The 23,258-nt window shown below is 46.8% G+C and overlaps 1 protein-coding gene across 15 annotated transcripts in view; it reads left to right on the forward strand.

Annotated features, from left to right (window-relative positions):
- PHLDB1 (pleckstrin homology like domain family B member 1) overlaps positions 1–23,258 on the forward strand; it is a 282,210-nt gene that overhangs the window by 124,933 nt on the left and 134,019 nt on the right. For 2 of the 15 annotated variants that reach the window (XM_077250615.1, XM_077250618.1), the window contains exon 1: positions 20,304–20,531. The exons of the other annotated variants lie outside the window; for them this stretch is intronic. The gene's annotated coding sequence lies outside the window, so the exon portion shown is untranslated. Of the gene's footprint in view, positions 1–20,303; positions 20,532–23,258 lie in introns of those variants that run through there. 15 annotated transcript variants of the gene reach the window in all.

Raw genomic sequence — 23,258 nt, forward strand, 5'->3', positions numbered from 1 at the left:
TGAAAACACATACAGCATGTTGAATGTCCACATTTTTTCCTTGATACCACTAGCAGCATCCAGTAAAATAAAATATGTGTACAAAAGATGAACTGTGCTAGCCGGGGGTCAGTGTATTGTAATTTGCCACCTGCAGAACTACATTGTGCATTATAAGTCCTACGCTGGTGCTACTGTATGTGTCTATGTACTGTATGAACAGTATGGCGAATGTTTATTCTTCTCGATCTGAGGGAAACATATAATAGGGGCAGAGACCCTGATACCAGCTCAACCACTTTCACCTGAGCCATCTCTGCAGACGTCTCCATATCAAGTGACAAGACGATGTCCCCGACACGGCCATCCTGGAATAAGCCGGGGTCTGCAGCGTCTACACCCTCCTGCTGAAAGCCCAAGCCAGGTGGCTGCACTTGTGGTCAGGAGGCCAGACAGCCATTGCCTAAACACCTGCTGTACAGAGAACTGTCAGGGAAAGTGAACAGTGTGGGGGCAGAGGAAATGGTACAAAGACAGCATCTCTCAAAATCCTGGAGGTCAACTAATGGGAGAAGCTTCCCCTGGACAGTCCAGCTTGGCGAGGCAGGATCACCTCAGGAGCACGTGTAGCTGAAGATAGGAGAGGCAAAAGGAAAGAGAGATGGGTGCAAGCACAAGAGGCATCTACTGTCCTGACCACATCTAGTCACTAATGTCCCTATGTGGGCGAGCCTTCAGGGCCAGGACTGGCCTTATCCATCACCTCAGGACCCTCAGTCACTGATCCTCCTCTAAACCCTGAAGTCATGGACTTCTTTGACTATGAAGGACAAACAACAACATGACTTACTGGGCTTCTTGCTGTAGTTTTGATAACTACCTTATATGCCAGCCTCTATAATGAAGAGCTCAGAGGACTCGCTCACACAAGTATATAACTGGGCCGAGTGTTTTATCACATAGCACATGGGCCAGTGTTATACTATGGGGCAGTGCAGGTCTGTGGTTATCTTCAATAGTAAAGCTGCATGTTTCGGCATGAGAAAACAATCGAAGCATGCTGTGAGTGAGCTGGCAGATCGGATCATGCACCCATACAAATCTATGTGTGTGTTATACATTGCACTGCACTCAGATGTTAACTGAGTGCAGTCCGATTTCTGTGGACAGAGACAGTGGAGAAAATGGAGAAATTAAGTTCCCCGTCTTCTCCGCACCTGTGCTGTGATTTTCTCATGCGACAGTGTATGTATTCAGCAAATCCACAGAAATGCCCAAGTCTAACATTGTGGATTGCGGACTCATTTGGGTTTAAAGGGATGTAACAAAAAAAACCATAACATCTCTTTCCGTGTCTGGCAGCCTGTCTACAGACCACATTTGCATCTTCCCCAACATAAGCTCCAGTAAACCCATCCACCATGGTCTAACCGGTCTCCATATCCTGTAAGACAATGGTGCTGATGTCCGGACGTCACGCTGCCAGCCCCCTGCTAAACATTGTGAATAGCAGGGAGACATCAGGCCACAGCTAACCCATCTGTCCTCTTTTATCATGATAATGGTACTTTAACATATGGATGACACTGTAATGCTCCGGAGTGGCGGGCAGACTGCCAGAAGAGAATCAAACAGAAAACCTCTGCCATTTTAGAAACACATGAAGCTAAATATCAAAGTGCAAATCATAATCAGGCCGGGGTCACACTTGCGAGTTTCTCGCCTCAATACCCGGCACTGCCGCCAGCACTCGGGACCGGAGTGTGCGGCTGCATGTATTTCTATGCAGCTGAATGCTGCGTTCCCGAGTGTTTCGGCGGCAGGGCCGTGTATTGAGGCGAGAGACTTGCGCGAGTTTCTCACATTGCACTTCCAAGTGTGGCCCCGGCCTAAGTGAGAGAGTTCTGGGAATCATTCTGAGCTGACAGGGTAATTAATCGCGATTACTCCCAACGGAAGACAAACAGGCGGAGCAACTCACCCTGTCTGTATGTGAGTGGCCACAACTAATGGTAATGCGGCATAGATATGGGGTCCAGCAGCCACCCCCAAATGGAGACCCCTTCATAGTGATGGCACCGACACGATGCGTGTAGTCACACTGATACAGGGCAGTTGATAAAAAATGGCTTAACAAATAATAAAAAAGAGTGAGCTCAGCCGCTTGGCATAAAAATGTTGCAAATTTGTCCAAAAAAATATGATGCATTCTGGGATCTAACCCCTTCCTTGAGTAAAGACAGACAGGAAACATATAGAATTGGAGCCAGAATATTAGGTTTACATTGGAGTGACATCCTCTCATGGTCCATAGTACATAGTGCTCAGAGTTACACATAAAACACACATATTCACGCCATAAGCTAAAGCAAACCACTGATATCATGCACACAATATATTAATAATGCTGTCAGAGTAGTCAGTGACTTTACCTGCTGTTAGGTGATAGGTGTCTCCCTTCCCACCAGTTACATAGGTCTGCTCCTTTTGCTAGGTGCGACATTCTGCCGTCTCGTTAGTGCATGTGCGCAGGGGGCTCATAGAGGAATGAAATGTGCTGACATATTTTTGCACATCTCAAAGTTCACTAAAGAGATGCTGTATACATCACATAGGATACACTGAGACTCTGCTGTATACATCACATAGGATACACTGAGACTGCTGTATACATCACATAGGATACACTGAGACTGCTGTATACATCCCATGAGATACACTGAGACTCTGCTGTATATATCACATAGGATACAGAGACTCTGCTGTATTCATCACATAGGATACACTGAGACTGCTGTATACATCACATAGGATACACTGAGACTGCTGTATACATCAAATAGGATACACTGAGACTCTGCTGTATACATCACATGGAATACACTGAGACTCTGCTGTATATATCACATAGGATACACTGAGACTCTGCTGTTTATATCGCATAGGCATACTTTACAATATTATGCCTGCGGTTCCCCACACAGTTTGATGTCCCAACACGCCTGCCCCCACATAGTATGATGATTTTAAACTACATAAACTATGAAGCCCTCGACATAGTATTCTCCCACAGCCCCCCGCAGTATGATGACACCAGATACAGTATATCCCCACAACCCCCACACACAGTGTGAAACCCTCATACACTAAATCACCCAATGTATAGTATGATACTCTCCACAGTCCATTACTCCACAGCCGTCAAACTTTATGATGGCCTCACAGCTCCCCCCACACAGTACGATATCTCATATAGTGCCCCACATAGAGTATGATGTCCCCATAATAACCCACACTACACAAAATGACTAAACAACCTCCGCATACAGTATGATACCCCCAAATTACACTCCAACACATAAAGTATGATGTCCCCCGCATAGCACATTCCTTCACAGCCCTCCACATACTGTATGATGCTACACACATAGCACTTTTCCATATAGTATATTTCCCCACATACATTATGATGCTTCACAGTGGCCCCCACAGCCACACAGTATGGTGCCACCTCAGTCCCTCCCACACAGTATGATGACTCCACAGGAGAACCACAACTACCTGTCACTTCCCTGCCTGCTGCTCCTATGTTACTGGTCTCTGCTACAGTCTAGTTTGGCACCTTGCTGGATCTTCAGGCTTTTCCTATATGGAATGGTGGGGCAAGGACCTGTTGGCTCCCTGCACCCCGTTATCTATGCCTCCACAGTTGTACATGTGTTCTGCAGACACAGATGCAGTTGTAGTTGTGACATAGCCCCAACATCCCGGGACAGCTAGCCAAATTGAAGACTGTCCCGCTGGATTCAGGATGGTTAGGATACACTGAGACTCTACATCGGGGCAGCAGCTCTTTGTCACTGATCTACCACTGGCTGCCATTAGATAGGAGTATGAGCAATATGCTGGGACTGGCATCATGGCACATGTAGTCTGTATGTAGTCTGCAGGAATGAAGATGGCGGACAGCCCATACATGATGCATCAACTGAGAGAGGTGTCCACACAATATAAACTACATTATTCTTTACCAATAGATTACACTGCATCATAAAACATTACTGGAGGGCATTTATAAAGACATAACGACAATATTATCCCCTGTGTCTTCACTCGTGAACGTTCTGTAGGCCTCACTCAGTCCAGTAAGGTCAGCGTGTGTAATCTGATAATCCAGGACAGATTCACAGTATTTGTACTGGACGTGGTGATTTCCTCTATGTGTGCAAATATAAACCCTGGAAAATCTCAGTTATGGCTGAGGTCGGGAAACATCACATCTTATGGAACTAGAAAATGTTAGTTTTCTGTGTTTTTCCACATGAGATCTATGTTTGCTGACTATTGTGCTGGGCCTGAGGACGGTGTGGCCGAGGTATTGCAGGCCCAGGGCCATTCTAGAAGGGAAATGATGTTTGCTCTACAGCTGAGGGATTTAGTGATGGTGATATGTTCCGGGTGGAATTACTTGGGAAATGACAGCAGTGATGTGGAATGGCTTGGCAGCTTTTGCATTGGCTTCTAAAACAGTTATAACTGCGGTTCAGGATGGGCAGAGCACGACTAGGACCTGTGGATCAAAATGGGCAGAGGCAACTAGGGCCTGCGCTTCAGGGTGGGCTGAGCACGACTAGGGCCTGCAGTTCAGGGTGGGCAGAGCTAAACTAGGGCCTGCGGATCAGGGTGGGCAGAGCATGACTAGGACCTGTGGATCAAGATGGGCAGAGGCGGACTAGGGCCTGCGCTTCAGGGTGGGCTGAGCACGACTAGGGCCTGCGGATCAGGGTGAGCAGAGCACGACTAGGACCTGTGGATCAAGATGGGCAGAGGCAACTAGGGCCTGCGCTTCAGGGTGGGCTGAGCACGACTAGGGCCTGCGGATCAGGATGGGCAGAGCGCAACTAGGGCCTGCAGTTCAGGGTGGGCAGAGAGCGACCTAAGGCCTGTGGATCAGGGTTGGCAGAGCTCAATTAGGGCCTGTGGATCAGGGTGGGCAGAGCACGACTAGGGCCTGCGGATCAGGGTGGGCAGAACGCGAGTAGGGCCTGTGGATCAGGGTGGGCAGAGCTCGACTAGGGCCTGCGGATCAGGATGGGTAGAACACCACTAGGGCCTGCGGATCAGGGTGGCCAGAGTGTGACTAGGGCCTGCGGATCAGGGTAAGCAGAGCTCGACTAGGGCCTGCGGATCAGGGTGAGCAGAACACGACTAGGGCCTGCGGATCAGGGTGGGCAGAGGCGACTAGGGCCTGTGGTTCAGGGTGGGCTGAGCACCACTAGGGCCTGCAGTTCAGGGTGGGCAGAGGCGACTAGGGCCTGCGGATCAGGGTAGGTAGAGCTCGACTAGGGCCTGCAGATCAGGGTGGCCAGAGCACGACTAGGGCCTGCGGATTAGGGTAAGCAGAGCTCGACTAGGGCTGCGGATTAGGGTGAGCAGAGCACAACTAGGGCCGGCGGGTCAGGGTGGGCAGAGCGCGACTGGGGCATGCAGATCAGGGTGGGCAGAGCTCGACTAGGGCCTGCGGATCAGGGTGGGCAGAGCGCGACTAGGGCCTACGGATCAGAGTGGGCAGAGCGCGACTAGGTCCTGCGGATCAGGGTGGGCAGAGCTCGACTAGGACCTGCGGATCAGGGTGGGCAGAGGCGACTAGGGCATGCGGATCAGGATGGGCAGAGCGCGACTAGGCCCTACGGATCAGGGTGGGCAGACGCGACTAGGGCCTGCGGATCAGGATGGGCAGAGCACGACTAGGACCTGCGGATCAGGGTGGGCAGACTCTTACTAGGACTCTGGGACTCTGACTTGGACTCTTATTGGGTCTCTTACTGGGACTCTTACTAGGACTCTGACTGGGACTCTTAGTGGGACTCTTAATGGGACTCTTATTAGGAGTCTTACTAGGACTCTGACTGGGACTCTTATTGAGACTCTTACTGGGACTCTTACTATGACTCTGACTGTGACTCTGACTGGGACTCTTACTGGGACTCTTAGTGTGACTCTGACTGGGACTCTTATTGGGAGTCTTACTAGGACTCTTACTGGGACTCTAGCTGGGACTCTTGCTGGGACTCTTACTAGGACTCTTACTGGGACTCTAGCTGGGACTCTTACTAGGACTTTTACTGGGACTCTAGCTGGGACTCTTGCTGGTACTCTTACTAGGACTCTGACTGGGACTCTTACTGGGACTCTGACTGGGACTCTTATTGGGACTCTTACTAGGACTCTTACTGGGACTCTAGCTGGGACTCTTACTAGGACTTTTACTGGGACTCTAGCTGGGACTCTTGCTGGTACTCTTACTAGGACTCTGACTGGGACCCTTACTGGGACTCTTAGTATGACTCTGACTGGGACTCTTACTATGACTCTTACTGGGACTCTTACTGGGATTCTTATTGGGACTCTTACATTAATGCAATATACATGACTACAAGGGAAACAATGCTACAACGTGACGTGGACTTTTATATCCTGTATAATAGTGATGTGTACAGGAGCATACATCGTGTCTGACTGTAACTTATACATGAGGCGACGCTGACTCGTCCATGTCTGGCTGTATACTCCACATCTGACTGTATACTCCATATCTGACTGTATACTACACATCTGTCTGTATACTCCACATCTAACTGTATACCGCACATCTGACTCTACCCTCCACACCTGACTGTGTATTCCACATCTGACTGTCTGTATACTCCACATCTGACTGTATACCGCACATCTGACTGTATACTACACATCTGTCTGTATACTCCACATCTGACTGTATACCGCACATCTGACTCTATACTACACATCTGACTCTATACTACACATCTGACTGTCCGTATACTACACATCTGACTGTCTGTATACTCCACATTTGACTGTATACCGCACATCTGACTCTATACTACACATCTGACTGTATACTCCACATCTGACTGTCTGTATACTCCACATCTGACTGTATACTGCACATCTGACTCTATACTACACATCTGACTGTATACTCCACATCTGACTGTATACTATACATCTGACTGTTTGTATACTACACATCTGACTGTCCGTATACTCCACATCTGAATGTATACTCCACATCTCACTGTATACTCCACATCTGTCTGTATATTACACATCTGACTGTATACTCCACATCTGACTCTATACTACACATCTGATCTGACTGTATACTGCACATCTGAATATACTCCACATCTGACTGTGTGTATACTCCACATCTGACAGTATATGCCACATCTGACTCTATACTGCACATCTGACTGTATACTCCACATCTGACTCTATACTGCACATCTGACTGTACCCTCCACATCTGACTGTATACTACACAACTGACTCTATACCACACATCTGACTGTATACTGCACATCTGACTGCATACTCTACATCTGAATATACTCCACATCTGACTGTATACTACACATGTAAATATACTCCACCTCTGACTGTTACTATGACTCTGACTGGGACTCTTACTGGCACTCTTACTAGGACTTTGACTGGGACTCTTACTGGGACTAATACGTCTCTCCTCTGTTAATGATTTCGCTGTAGGATTGACCTCAATGGCAGAGGCGAGGGTCTTCAGCAACTTCTGTCTGCAACCCGTGATCATGTCATGGGGTGGCTGATAGATGCTGGTGCATGTGCAGACACCCGATTACATCATTTAATGCCGCTATCAGGGATCTGACAGGTGAAAGACAGAGATTTTATGTTCACATAGGGCGGATGTGCTATGGATTTTCAATCTGGATTTTATAGATGGAAACAACGCAGCTTATTATTATATCAGCAAAGGGGATAAGATTTTACCAAAAATCTCACATGTCACAAGTCCCTATTTTTGCTGCAACTTCATCAAAAATTCTAAAGTGGGTTTCATCCAACTATATGAAAAGTGAATGTATGTAGTAGATCATATTGGTAATGTTTTGACCCTTGTTCCGGGTCTTTATCAAACCTCGCTTGTACAGTAGACAAAGGGGGGAAGATTCAAGTAAGTTGCAGAACTATAGGAGATGGAAGTCCCAGCCGGGGCTAAAATCCATGTAAGGGGAGCGCTGTCAGAGGTGGTGGACCACCACCTCTGACAGCGCTCCACTAACTCTGACCACCACCTCTGACGGCGCTCCCCTTACCCTGACCACCACCTCTGACGGCGCTCCCCTTACCCTGACCACCACCTCTGACGGCGCTCCCCTTACCCTGACCACCACCTCTGACGGCGCTCCCCTTACCCTGACCACCACCTCTGACGGCGCTACCCTTATCCTGACCACCACCTCTGACGGCGCTCCCCTTACCCTGACCACCACCTCTGACGGCGCTCCCCTTACCCTGACCACCACCTCTGACGGCGCTCCCCTTACCCTGACCACCACCTCTGATGGTGCTCCCCTTACCCTGACCACCTCCTCTGACGGCGCTCCCCTTACCCTGACCACGACCTCTGACAGCGCTCCCCTTACCCTGACCACCACCTCTGATGGCGCTCCCCTTACCCTGACCACCATTTCTGACGGCGCTCCTCATACCCTGACCACCACCTCTGACGGCGCTCCCCTTACCCTGACCACCACCTCTGACAGCTCCCCTTACCCTGACTACCCCCTCTGACAGCGCTCCCCTTACACGGATTTTAGCCCCGGCTGGGACTTCCATCTCCTATATTTCTGTAACTTACTTGAATCTTCCCCCCTTTGTCTACTGTACAAGCGAGGTTTGATAAAGACCCGGAACAAGGGTCGAAACGTTACCTCTGTACTTTTTTTCGGTGGTGTATTATGAATAAAATGTAAACACTTTTTTCAAAATTCAAAGACGTATTGAGTGCGGCTGTTACTTTGCTAGGATATGTTGTCTGGATTCATTCCAGGTCCAGCCTGCATGTAACTTTTCAGACTGAGTGCGCGCCATTTACTTTTTCTCATTGATCATATTGGGGCAGTCTATGATGTTTAAATGGCAATGATTTTCCAAACTAAAGGGCTCTATGGAAACTATAAAAGCTCTATGAAAACCTCAGCCCCTTTGGCACTGCTCAGAGATGTTTGACACTGAAAATCTGACATTCATGCAGAGGATCAATCACTTTTCAATGGCAGTGGTAGAAACCTCTGGCAGTCACATAGGGATGGGAGCGCTTTTTGTCCTGCAATTGGTGGTGTCTGATAGAAGACCCCCTATATGCGGGGGGGGGGGGGGGGCAACACCCTCCTATTCTTGGAATTAGTAGAAGTCTGACCACTGGGAACAATCAATATCCTATAAATATCCATAATGGGAAGCTGACGGCCTGAGACACTGCATTCTCGTGCTGTCAGACCCCGAGCAGGAATCTCGTAGCTGCCGACAAGGGATGTACTTAGTATTTGCTTATGGCTTATGATATGGACCGAATACATTAAACATATATATAGACCGGAGAGCGGTATACAACACCGCCCCAACCTTGTGTCCCCAAAATGTAAATGATCAGGGACAGACTTGCAAACTAACTCTGTTAGTTTTGTGTGTCTGTATTGATTTATGTGAATATATTATATAGATTTACATATTATGTACACACACAACTAATAGAGATGTGTGCGTGTTACTTTTTCTACCCAACTCCTTCCAGAGCTAAGAAAGGCATGTAAGAAATGGGAAGACTTGGGAGAGTGGGAGGAGGGGAAGAAGAAGGAATGTAGGGGGTGGGGGACATTAAAACATGAATGCAATATACATGACTACAGGGGAAACAATGCTACAACGTGACGTGGACTTTTATATCCTGTATAATAGTGATGTGTACAGGAGCATACAGCGTGTCTGACTGTAACTTATACATGAGGCGACGCTGACTCGTCCATGTCTGGCTGTATACTCCACATCTGACTGTATACTCCACATCTGACTGTATACTACACATCTGTCTGTATACTCCACATCTAACTGTATACCGCACATCTGACTCTATACTCCACATCTGACTGTATACTCCACATCTGACTGTATACTACACATCTGTCTGTATACTCCACATCTGACTGTATACCGCACATCTGACTCTATACTACACATCTGACTGTCCATATACTACACATCTGACTGTCCGTATACTCCACATCTGACTGTATACCGCACATCTGACTCTATACTACACATCTGACTGTCCGTATACTACACATCTGACTGTCCGTATACTACACATCTGACTGTCTGTATACTCCACATCTGACTGTATACCGCACATCTGACTCTATACTACACATCTGACTGTATACTCCACATCTGACTGTCTGTATACTCCACATCTGACTGTATACTGCACATCTGACTCTATACTACACATCTGACTGTATACTCCACATCTGACTGTATACTATACATCTGACTGTTTCTATACTACATATCTGACTGTATACCGCACATCTGACTCTATACTACACATCTGACTGTATACTCCACATCTGACTGTCTGTATACTCCACATCTGACTGTATACTATACATCTGACTGTTTCTATACTACACATCTGACTGTCCGTATACTCCACATCTGACTGTATACTCCACATCTGACTGTATACTACACATCTGTCTGTATACTCCACATCTAACTGTATACCGCACATCTGACTCTATACTCCACATCTGACTGTATAGCGCACATCTGACTGTATACTACACATCTGTCTGTATACTCCACATTTGACTGTATACCGCACATCTGACTCTATACTACACATCTGACTGTCCGTATACTACACATCTGACTGTCCATATACTACACATCTGACTGTCCGTATACTCCACATCTGACTCTATACTACACATCTGACTGTATACTCCACATCTGACTGTATACTCCACATCAGCATTACAATGAAACCCTGCAAAGTGCCCTGGAAGAAGCTGCACCTCCTATACATAGAACAACTCGGCACAGACGGCGACAACCGTGGCACACGCTGCAAACACGTTTCCTGCAGCGGTGCTCCAGGTGCGCCGAACGTCTGTGGAGAAAATCTAATCTGCCCGAAGATTTCATCCATTATAAGTTCATGTTAAAAACATACAACTCTGCCCTTCACCTCTCCAAACAAACCTATTTCAACACCCTCATCACCTCGCTGTCCAATAACCCTAAACGTCTCTTTGACACTTTCCGGTCCCTACTCAACCCAAGAGAGCAGGCCCCAACCACAGATCTCCACGCTGACGATCTGGCCAATTACTTCAAAGAAAAAATTGACCACATTCGACAGGAAATCATTTCCCAATCTCTTCATACCAAGCACTGTCCTCCCTCCCCCACTGCATCTAGTTCACTCTCTGACTTTGAACCAGTTACAGAAGAAGAAGTAAGCAGGCTCCTTGCATCTTCTCGCCCGACCACTTGCACCAGCGACCCCATTCCGTCGCATCTCCTCCAGTCCCTTTCCCCGGCTGTCACCTCTCACCTAACAAAAATATTCAACCTTTCCCTCACTTCCGGTATTTTTCCCTCCTCATTTAAGCATGCCATCATACATCCACTACTTAAAAAGCCCTCCCTCGATCAAAATTGTGCCGCTAATTATAGACCTGTCTCTAATCTTCCCTTCATCTCTAAACTCCTCGAACGCCTGGTCCACTCCCGTCTTACCCGCTATCTCTCAGATAATTCTCTTCTCGACCCTCTTCAATCTGGTTTCCGCTCTTTACACTCTACTGAAACTGCCCTCACTAAAGTCTCTAATGACCTACTAACAGCTAAATCTAATGGTCACTATTCCATGCTAATTCTCTTGGATCTCTCCGCAGCATTCGACACTGTGGATCATCAGCTCCTCCTCACTATGCTCCGCTCCATCGGCCTCAAGGACACCGTTCTCTCTTGGTTCTCCTCCTATCTCTCTGGCCGATCCTTCACTGTTTGTTTTGCTGGTTCCTCCTCCTCTCACCTTCCCCTTACTGTTGGGGTTCCTCAAGGATCAGTCCTAGGCCCCCTCCTCTTCTCTTTGTATACTGCCCCTATTGGACAAACAATCAGTAGATTTGGTTTCCAGTACCATCTCTATGCTGACGACACCCAATTATATACCTCTTCTCCTGTTATCACGCCGACCTTTTTAGAAAACACCAGTGATTGTCTTACCGCTGTCTCTAACATCATGTCCTCCCTCTATCTGAAACTGAACCTGTCAAAAACTGAACTCCTCGTGTTCTCTCCCTCTACAAACCTACCTTTGCCCGACATTGCCATCTCTGTGTGCGGTTCCACCATTACTCCAAAGCAACATGCCCGCTGCCTTGGAGTCATCCTTGATTCCGAGCTTTCTTTCACCCCCCACATCCGATCACTGGCTCGCTCTTCTTATCTGCATCTCAAAAACATTTCCAGAATTCGCCCTTTTCTTACTTTCGACTCTGCAAAAACTCTTACTGTCTCACTTATTCACTCTCGTCTGGACTATTGTAACTCTCTACTAATTGGCCTACCTTTTACCAGACTCTCCCCGCTCCAATCTGTCCTGAATGCTGCTGCCAGGATCATATTCCTCGCCAACCGTTACACCGATGCCTCTACCTTGTGCCAGTCATTACACTGGCTACCCATCCATTCCAGAATCCAGTACAAAACTACTACCCTCATCCACAAAGCACTCCATGGCTCAGCACCACCCTACATCTCCTCTCTGGTCTCAGTCTACCAACCTACCCGTGCCCTCCGCTCTGCTAATGACCTCAGGTTAGCATCCTCAATAATCAGAACCTCCCACTCCCGTCTCCAAGACTTTACACGTGCGGTGCCGATTCTTTGGAATGCATTACCTAGGTTAATACAATTAATCCCCAATCCCCACAGTTTTAAGCGTGCACTAAAAACTCATTTGTTCAGATTGGCCTACCGCCTCAACGCATTAACCTAATTATCCCTGTGTGGCCTATTAATAAAAAACAACAACATAATCACGTTCCTCCATCATGTTCTCATACACTTTACGCAGTTAATAGCCTCTGTGTCTGTACTGCTACATACTTAGGCAGTTAACTGGTTCATGCAGCTTTACATGAACACCCGAGCCTTACACTATGGCTGGTCCAAATAACTAAAGCAATTGTTACCATCCACCTCTCGTGTCTCCCCTTTTCCTCATAGATTGTAAGCTTGCGAGCAGCAGGGCCCTCATTCCTCCTGGTATCTGTTTTGAACTGTGATTTCTGTTATGCTGTAATGTCTGTTGTCTGTATAAGTCCCCTCTATAAGTTGTAAAGCGCTGCGGAATATGTTGGCGCTATATAAATAAAATTATTATTATTATTATTATTATCTGACTGTCTGTATACTCCACATCTGACTGTATACTCCACATCTGACTGTATACTATACATCTAACTGTTTCTATACTACACATCTGACTGTCCGTATACTCCACATCTGAATGTATACTGCACATCTGACTGTATACTCCACATCTGTCTGTATACTACACATCTGACTGTATACTCCACATCTGACTCTATACTACACATCTGATCTGACTGTATACTGCACATCTGAATATACTCCACATCTGACAGTATATGCCACATCTGACTCTATACTGCACATCTGACTGTATACTCCACATCTGACTCTATACTGCACATCTGACTGTACCCTCCACATCTGACTGTATACTACACAACTGACTCTATACCACACATCTGACTGTATACTGCACATCTGACTGTATACTCTACATCTGAATATACTCCACATCTGACTGTATACTACACATGTAAATATACTCCACCTCTGACTGTATATTCCACATCTGATTGTATACAACACATCTGAATGTAACCTCCACATCTGACTGTATACTCCACATCTGACTGTACTCTCCACATCTGACTGTGTATTCCACATCTGACTATATACTATAGATCTGGCTGTAGACTACACATCTGAATATACTCCACATCTGACTGTGTGCATACTCCACATCTGACTGTACCCTCCACATCTGACTATACCCTCCACATCTGACTCTATACTACACATCTGACTGTATACTCCACATCTGACTGTATACTCCACATCTGACTATACCCTCCACATCTGACTCTATACTACACATCTGACTCTATACTACACATCTGACTCTATACTACACATCTGGCTATACCCTCCACATCTGACTCTATACTACACATCTGACTCTATACTACACATCTGACTCTATACTACACATCTGACTCTATACTACACATCTGACTATACCCTCCACATCTGACTATACCCTCCACATCTGACTATACCCTCCACATCTGACTCTATACTACACATCTGACTCTATACTACACATCTGACTATACCCTCCACATCTGACTATACCCTCCACATCTGACTCTATACTACACATCTGACTCTAAGCTACACATCTGACGTGACTGTATACTCCATATCTGACTCTATACTACACATCTGGATCTGACTGTATACTGCACATCTGACTATTCTCCACATCTGACTGTGTGCATACTCCACATCTGACTGTATACTCCACATCTGACTGTACCCTCCAGATCTGACTATACCCTCCACATTTGACTGTATACTACACATCTGACTTTATACTACACATGTGACTGTATACTGCACATCTGACAGTATACTCTACATCTGAATATACTCCACATATGACTGTATACTACACATGTAAATATACTCCACATCTGACTGTATTTTACACATCTGATTGTACTCTCCACAACTGACTATATACTCCACATCTGACTGCATACTACACATCTGAATGTACCCTCCACATCTGACTGTATACTCCACACCTGTGTATTCCACATCTGACTGTATACTATAGATCTGGCTGTAGACTACAAATCTGAATATATTCCTCATCTGACTGTGTGCATACTCCACATCTGACTGTACCCTCCACATCTGACACTATACTACTCATCTGACTGTATACTGCACATCTGGCAGTATACTCTACATCTGAATATTCTCCACATCTGACTGTATACTGCACATCTGACTGTATACTACACATGTAAATATACGCCACATCTGACTGTATATTACACATCTGACTGTACCCTCAACTGACTGTATAAATAATAAATAATCTTTATTTTTATATAGTTTTATATAGCGCTAACATATTCTGCAGCGCATTACAGTTTGCACACATTATCATCGCTGTCCCTGATAAGGCTCACAATCTAAATTCCCTATCAGTATGTGTTTGGAATGTGGGAGGAAATCGGAGTGCCCCGGGGGAAACCCACGCAAACACGGGGAGAACATACAAACTCCTTGCAGATGTTGTCCTTGGTGGGATTTGAACCCAGGACTCCAGCGCTGCAATGCTAACCACTGAGCCACCGTGCTGCCCTGATTGTATACTCCACATCTGACTGTATACTACACATCTGAATGTACCTCCACATCTGACTGTACACTGTGTTCCAAATTATTATGCAAATAATATTTCCTCTTATTTTCTCTAAATTACCTACCTGAATTGCAGTCATTGTTATTTTCCAGTCATCTACTATTCTAGTATAATTGCCATGTTTTGGAACAAACTGCCTATGAAGACAGTATCTTTTTAAAAAAAATAAACACTCAAAATGCATGTTCCAAATTATTATGCACAGCAGAGTTTTCAACCTTTTTTATTTTATTTTGAACAAAAAAATGGTCAATTGTGAAGTTATAAGCATTATCAGCTTATTACAAAATGAAATCAAACAGTTTTCAAGTGAAAACTTTATTCTAGGTGATGTTACATTTGCACATAGGACCCTTTGTTCAAAAGAAGCTTCTGAACTCTCTCGTCCATTGAATTTGTCAGTTTTTGGATGGTTTCTGCTTCAATGGTTTTGCATGTGGACAGAATACCCTCCCAGAGCTGTTGCTTAGTTGTGAACTGCCTCCCGCCATCATAGACACTCCTTTTGATGATGCTCCAGAGGTTCTCAATGGGGTTGAGGTCAGGGGAAGATGGTGGCCACACCATAAGTTTGTCCTCTTTTATGCCCATAGCAGCCAGAGATGCAGATGTGTTTTTTGCAGCATGAGACGGGGCATTATCATGCATGAAAATGATCTTGCTGCGGAAAGCACGATTCTTCCTCTTGAACCATGGCAGTAAGTGTTGTTTTAGAAACTCCACATAGATTATGGAGTTCATCTTTACCCCTTCAGGGATCATAAAGGGACCGACAATCTCTCTCCCCATGATTCCAGCCCAAAACATTACTCCACCTCCTCCTTGTTGGCGCCTTAGCCGTGTTTTCATGGGGTGTCCATCAACCAGCCATCCTCCACTCCATCCATCTGGACCATCGAGCGTTGTACGGCACTCATCGGTGAACAAAACAGTTTGGAAGTCAGTCTTCATGTATCATTTTCCCACTGGAGCCGTTTCTGCTTGTGTGCAGTGGATAGAGGTGGTCGACAGGATGGCTTACGCACAGATGCAAACCTCTGAAGGACCCTGCATCTTGTTGTTCTGGGGACGTTGGAGGCACCAGCAGCTTCAACAACTTGTCTGCTGCTATGACAAGGCATTTTTGCAGCTGCTCTTTTAACCTTACGTAATTGCCTGTTGGAAAGAGTCCTCAATTTTTCCTTATCAGCACGCACACGTGTGTGCTGGGAATCAGCTACATACATCTTGATTGTGCGATGATCACGATGAAGTGTCTTGGCAATGTTGATTGTAGTCATGCCTTGACCTAAATACTCCACAATTTGTTGCTTATCAGCAACCGACACATCCTTTTTCTTTCCCATTTTGGCAAAAAATGTAGGCTGCTTAATAATGTGGAACAGCCTTCTTAAGTAGTCTTGCCTTTATTTGGACACACCTGCCAAACTAATGTGTACAGGTATCTGCAATTGCTTTCAGTGATATAAAGAGCCCTGACACACATCACCATCAATGAGTTTAAGGCTGGGGTCACACTTGGCGTAAGACAATACGCCACATATTATACGTCCGTACTACGGCCGTAATACGGAGAAATGTTCCCAAAATAGTGATCCGTAGGCAGGGTGTGTCAGCGTATTTTGCGCATGGCATCCTCCGTATGTAATCCGTATGGCATCCGTACTGCGAGATTTTCGCGCAGGCTTGCAAAACCGACATCTAATAGATTTATGTGCTCAAATGTTCATTAAAACATATATACAGTATATATATATATATATATATATATATATATATATATATATATATATATATGTCATTGAGACACATATATATATATTCTGTATTTAGATTTCATTCAGCGCGATATCTGTGAAAAGTCGGTAATTCAATTGCCGGCTTTTCATTTCTCCTGCACAAACCCGACAGGATATGAGACATGGTTTACATACAGTAAACCATCTCATATCCCCATTTTATTTGCATATTCCACACTACTAATGTTAGTAGTGTGTATGTGCAAAATTTCAGCGCTGTAGCTGCTAAAATAAAGGGTTAAATGGCGGAAAAAATTGGCGTGGGCTCCCGCGCAATTTTCTCCGCCAGAATGGTAAAGCCAGTGACTGAGGGCAGATATTAATAGCCAGGAGAGGGTCCATGGTTATTGGCCCCCCCGTGGCTAAAAACATCTGCCCCCAGCCACCCCAGAAAAGGCACATTTGGAAGATGCGCCTATTCTGGCACTTGGCCACTCTCTTCCCACTCCCCTGTAGTGGTGGGATATGGGGTAATGAAGGGTTAATGTCACCTTGCTATTGTAAGGTGACATTAAGCCAGATTAATAATGGAGAGGCGTCAATTATGACACCTATCCATTATTAATCCAATTGTATGAAAGGGTTAAAAAACACACACACACACACACACACACACACACACACACACACACACACACACACACACACACACACACATGATTTAAAAGTATTTTAATGAAATAAACACAGCGGTTGTTTTAATAATTTATTGCTCTCTCAATCCATCAGCAACACCCTCGCTTGGAAAAATAATAAACGCACAAGATACATACCCTCAGCTGAACCGTCACGTCCCACGAGGTAATCCATCTAAAGGGGTTAAAATATTTTACAGGCAGGAGCCCTGCTAATGCAGCTGTGCTCCGTGCCTGTAATCCCCGGCGAATGAATGAAATGTAGGTCATTGACCTACATTTCCTTCAGTCGCGGTGATGCGCCCCCTGGTGGATGTCCTTATATGACCTGGAGCGTGGGAAAAAGTTCCCAGGCTGCAGTTCATGAGAACATCCAGCAGGGGCGCATCACCGCGACTCAATGTAAGTATAGATCACTGCTTTCCTTTCAGCACCCGGGATTACAGGCACGAGCGAGTGGTTTATCGCAGCTCGTGCCTGTAATATTAGTTAACCCCTTCAGATGGATTACCTCGTTGGACGTGATAGGACATCAGAAGGTATGTATCTTGTGTGTTTATTATTTTTCCAAGCGAGGGTCTGCAAATGGATTGAGAGAGCAATAAATTATTAAAACAACCGCTGTGTTTATTTCATTAAAATACTTTTAAATAACGTGTGTGTTTTTTAACCCTTTCATACAATTGGATTAATAATGGATAGGTGTCATAATTGACGCCTCTCCATTATTAATCTGGCTTAATGTCACCTTACAATAGCAAGGTGGCATTAACCCTTCATTACCCCATATCCCACCGCTACACGGGAGTGGGAAGAGAGAGGCCAAGTGCCAGAATAGGCGCATCTTCCAGATGTGCCTTTTCTGGGGTGGCTGGGGGCAGATGTTTTTAGCCACGGTGGGGCCAATAACCATGGACCCTCTCCTGGCTATTAATATCTGCCCTCAGTCACTGGCTTTACCATTCTGGCGGAGAAAATTGCGCGGGAGCCCACGCCAATTTTTTCCGCCATTTAACCCTTTATTTTAGCAGCTAGAGCGCTGAACTTTTGCACATACACACTACTAACATTAGTAGCGTGGAATATGCAAAAAAAATGGGGATATGAGATGGTTTACTGTATGTAAACCATGTCTCATATCATGTCGGGTTTGTGCAGGAGAAATGAAAAGCCGGCAATTGAATTACCGACTTTTCACTAACAGCGCTGCGTATTTCTCGCAAGTCACACTGCAGGTCCGTGTGGAATCCATATTTTTCTCGCCCCCATAGACTTTCATTGGCGATTTTTTTGCGCAATACGCTGACAAACGCAGCATGCTGCGATTTTGTACGGCCGTAGAAAGACGTATATTACGGATCCGTAATATACGGCTGATAGGAGCAGCCCCATTGAGAATAATTGTGCCGTATGTAATGCGAGTTTTACGGACGTAGTTTCTGCGCTCTTACGTCCGTAAAACTCGCATGTGTGACCCCGGCCTTAATGACAAACAAAAAAATTCTAACCTTATCACTCCTAAACTCTTTGTGCATAATAATTTGGAACACAGTGTATATTCCACATCTGATTATATACTCCACATCTGACTGTGTAGTCCACATCTGACTGTATACTATAGATCTGGCTGTAGACTACACCGCTGAATATACTCCACATCTGACTGTACCCTCCACATCTAACTCTATACTGCAAATCTGACTCTACCCTCCACATCTGACTCTATTCTACACATCTGACAGTATACTCTACATCTGAATATACTGCACAGTTGATTGTGTATTACACATCTGACTGTATACTACACATGTAAATATACTCCACATCTGACTGTATATTACACATCTGAGTGTACCCTCCACAACTGACTGTATACTCCACATGTGACTGTATACTTCACATCTGAATGTACCCTCCACATAGAATCATAGAATGGTAGAGTTGGAAGGGACCTCCTGGGTCATCTGGTCCAACCCCCTGCTCAAAACAGGATTCACTAAATCATCCCAGACAGATGTCTGTCCAGTCTCTGGAGACTTTCATTGATTTCCATTGACATCTAACTGTATACTCCACATCTGACTGTGTATTCCACATCTGACTGTACTTTACATCTGAATATACTCCACATCTGTCTGTATACTGCACATGTGACTGTATACTGCACACATCTGATTGTATCCTCCACATCTGATTGTTCACTCCAAATCTGAGTGTACCCTCCACATCCGTCTGTACACACCCTGTCTGTATACACTCTGTACACACCCTGTCTGTATACACTGTCTGTATACACTGTCTGTATACACTGTCTGTATACACTCCTCGCACAGTCAGATACAGAGGAGGAGTGAGTGAGGTGAGCCGGTGACAGAGCTATGGGTGGGACGGAAGGGGGTAGTGGAGCTGGAGATAAATTATCCCTCCCTTTCCTGCCCCTTCCATGGATGGAAGTAAGCGCGGCTGTGATTGGGTCACCTCCCGGGTGTTACAGCCACAGCTGTGGGGAGGAAAGAAGAAAGAGAGAAGAATGGTGCTGGCACCGGTATGTGCTGTGTGAGCTGGCAGGACCCACTCGGTGCCACATAGCGGGGTGATGACAGCTGTGCTGTGACGTGGGCCAGGCTGCCGTGGACACAGGAAAGTTTGTGGAGTGTTTTCCTCCGGGTAAGTGTCGGCTCACAGAGGGCACAGGGCTAGGCACAGCTTGGCAGGGCAGGCGGGCACCCTGTGTTACATGCAGGCTCCCTGTGTTACATGCAGGCTATTGTTCTCTGTAATCAGGCAGGGAGATGGTGGAATGTGTGCCCTCGGGCACTGCCCTGCCTCCTGCCTGTGTGACTCTACGGAGTCCTGCAGCTTGTACACTGGGATTTACCCTTGTCTCCCTCCCCCATGCTGGCACCCCTCACTCCCCAGATGGGGGACACCCCAGTACACCCCGTCCAGTAAGACTATGGTTTATAATGATTTCTTGGAAGGGGCACATGACTCCCCCGCATATTTGCTGCCCGGGTGCTTCCTCTGGTATCTGCTTTCAGCCATGCCTAAATATACCGGCTCCAAGTATATATAAACTCCTAGAAATAATCGGTGGTCTGATTGGGTTGGCGCTGACTGTCCTGATGATTGATGTGACTGGTCCGGAGCCTGGCACAGCTGCCATAGGGGCGCTCCTTCTCATGGATGACCCCATTGTCCTGTATATGGGGCAGTGCGATGTGCTGCGTCATTATGGAAAGTGAGATAATGGGACGGAGAATCCGGGAGGAGCGTGCCCGCGCTGTAATGACCCGTTATTAGGACCGGCACAATGGGAACCACTGGTCCTATTACTGCACCTGTAGTACTATACCCACACGGGTATTCATGGCCGTCCTACAGAATGGGCATTAATGGAAGATGTCAGCCCTAATAATGAATGATCCTGGTCTGCAGGGGCACCGCTCACAGAATGGGCACTAATGAGCGATGTCAGCCCTCATAATGAATTATCTTGGTCTGTAGGGGCACCGCTCACAGAATGTGGGCACTAATTGAAGATGTCAGCCCTAATAATGAATGATCCTGGTCTGCAGGGGCACCGCTCACAGAATGGGCACTAATGGAAGATGTCAGCCCTCATAATGAATTATCCTGGTCTGTAGGGGCACCGCTCACAGAATGTGGGCACTAATTGAAGATGTCAGCCCTAATAATGAATGATCCTGGTCTGCAGGGGCACCGCTCACAGAATGGGCACTAATGAGCGATGTCAGCCCTCATAATGAATTATCCTGGTCTGTAGGGGCACCGCTCACAGAATGTGGGCACTAATTGAAGATGTCAGCCCTAATAACGAATGATCCTGGTCTGCAGGGGCACCGCTCACAGAATGGGCACTAATGAGCGATGTCAGCCCTCATAATGAATTATCCTGGTCTGTAGGGGCACCGCTCACAGAATGTGGGCACTAATTGAAGATGTCAGCCCTAATAATGAATGATCCTGGTCTGCAGGGGCACCGCTCACAGAATGGGCACTAATGGAAGATGTCAGCCCTAATAATGAATTATCCTGGTCTGCAGGGGCACCGCTCACAGAATGGGCACTAATGGAAGATGTCAGCCCTAATAATGAATTATCCTGGTCTGTAGGGCCACAGCTCACAGAATGGGCACTAATGAGCGATGTCAGCCCTAATAATGAATGATCCTGGTCTGTAGGGCCACAGAGTGGGCACTAATAACAAGCCGTGCCAGCTGAGAAGGCGACATAATGACACCGGTCTGCTGATGGGCCGCTCCGTGTCTGCAGTGGTCTGTGTGATAGGGGCAGCTGGGGCAGTCACCCCAATAATACCATTGTGTGGCTGTCTCTCACCGCCCTGATTATGTGTTCTCCAGATGTTTTCTGAATAGTGGCAAAGCTTTCTTGTCTGAATAGCTGGCAGATATTCTACCATTGTCACATTCCAAACTTGGAAACATTTCTAAAGCAAGTTTTGCAATTGTTCTCCTTCTCCCCAGTGGCTGAGATCCCTGCCCATGTTAAGTAAATAATGACATGGGAGAACCAGTGTGGGCAACGTGTGTGTGTGCAGCCAGTGTGTGTGTGCAGCCAGTGTGTGTGTGCAGCCAGTGTGTATGTGCAGCTAGTCTGTGCAGCCAGTGTGTGTGTGGGCAGCCAGTGTGTGTGGACAGCCAGTGTGTTTGTGCAGCTAGTCTGTGCAGCCAGTGTGTGTGTGGGCAGCTAGTCTGTGCAGCCAGTGTGTGTGTGGGCAGCTAGTCTGTGCAGCCAGTGTGTGTGTGGGCAGCTAGTCTGTGCAGCCAGTGTGTGTGTGGGCCGCCAGTGTGTGTGTGGGCCGCCAGTGTGTGTGTGGGCCGCCAGTGTGTGTGTGGGCCGCCAGTGTGTGTGTGGGCCGCCAGTGTGTGTGTGGGCCGCCAGTGTGTGTGTGGGCGGCCAGTGTGTGTGTGGGCGGCCAGTGTGTGTGTGGGCGGCCAGTGTGTGTGTGGGCGGCCAGTGTGTGTGTGGGCGGCCAGTGTGTGTGTGGGCGGCCAGTGTGTGTGTGTGCCGCCAGTGTGTGTGTGTGCCGCCAGTGTGTGTGTGTGCCGCCAGTGTGTGTGTGGGCAGCCAGTGTGTGTGTGGGCAGCCAGTGTGTGTGGGCAGCCAGTGTGTGTGGGCAGCCAGTGTGTGTGTGTGGGCAGCCAGTGTGTGTGTGTGTGTGTGTGTGTGCAGCCAGTGTGTGTGCAGCTAGTCTGTGCAGCCAGTGTGTGTGTGGGCAGCTAGTCTGTGCAGCCAGTGTGTGTGTGTGTGTGTGTGGGCAGCCAGTGTGTGTGTGTGTGTGTGTGGGCAGCCAGTGTGTGTGTGTGTGTGTGGGCAGCCAGTGTGTGTGTGTGTGTGTGTGTGTGTGTG

Source organism: Ranitomeya variabilis, chromosome 4, assembly GCF_051348905.1.
Source record: "Ranitomeya variabilis isolate aRanVar5 chromosome 4, aRanVar5.hap1, whole genome shotgun sequence".
NCBI classification, from domain to species: Eukaryota; Metazoa; Chordata; class Amphibia; order Anura; family Dendrobatidae; genus Ranitomeya; species Ranitomeya variabilis.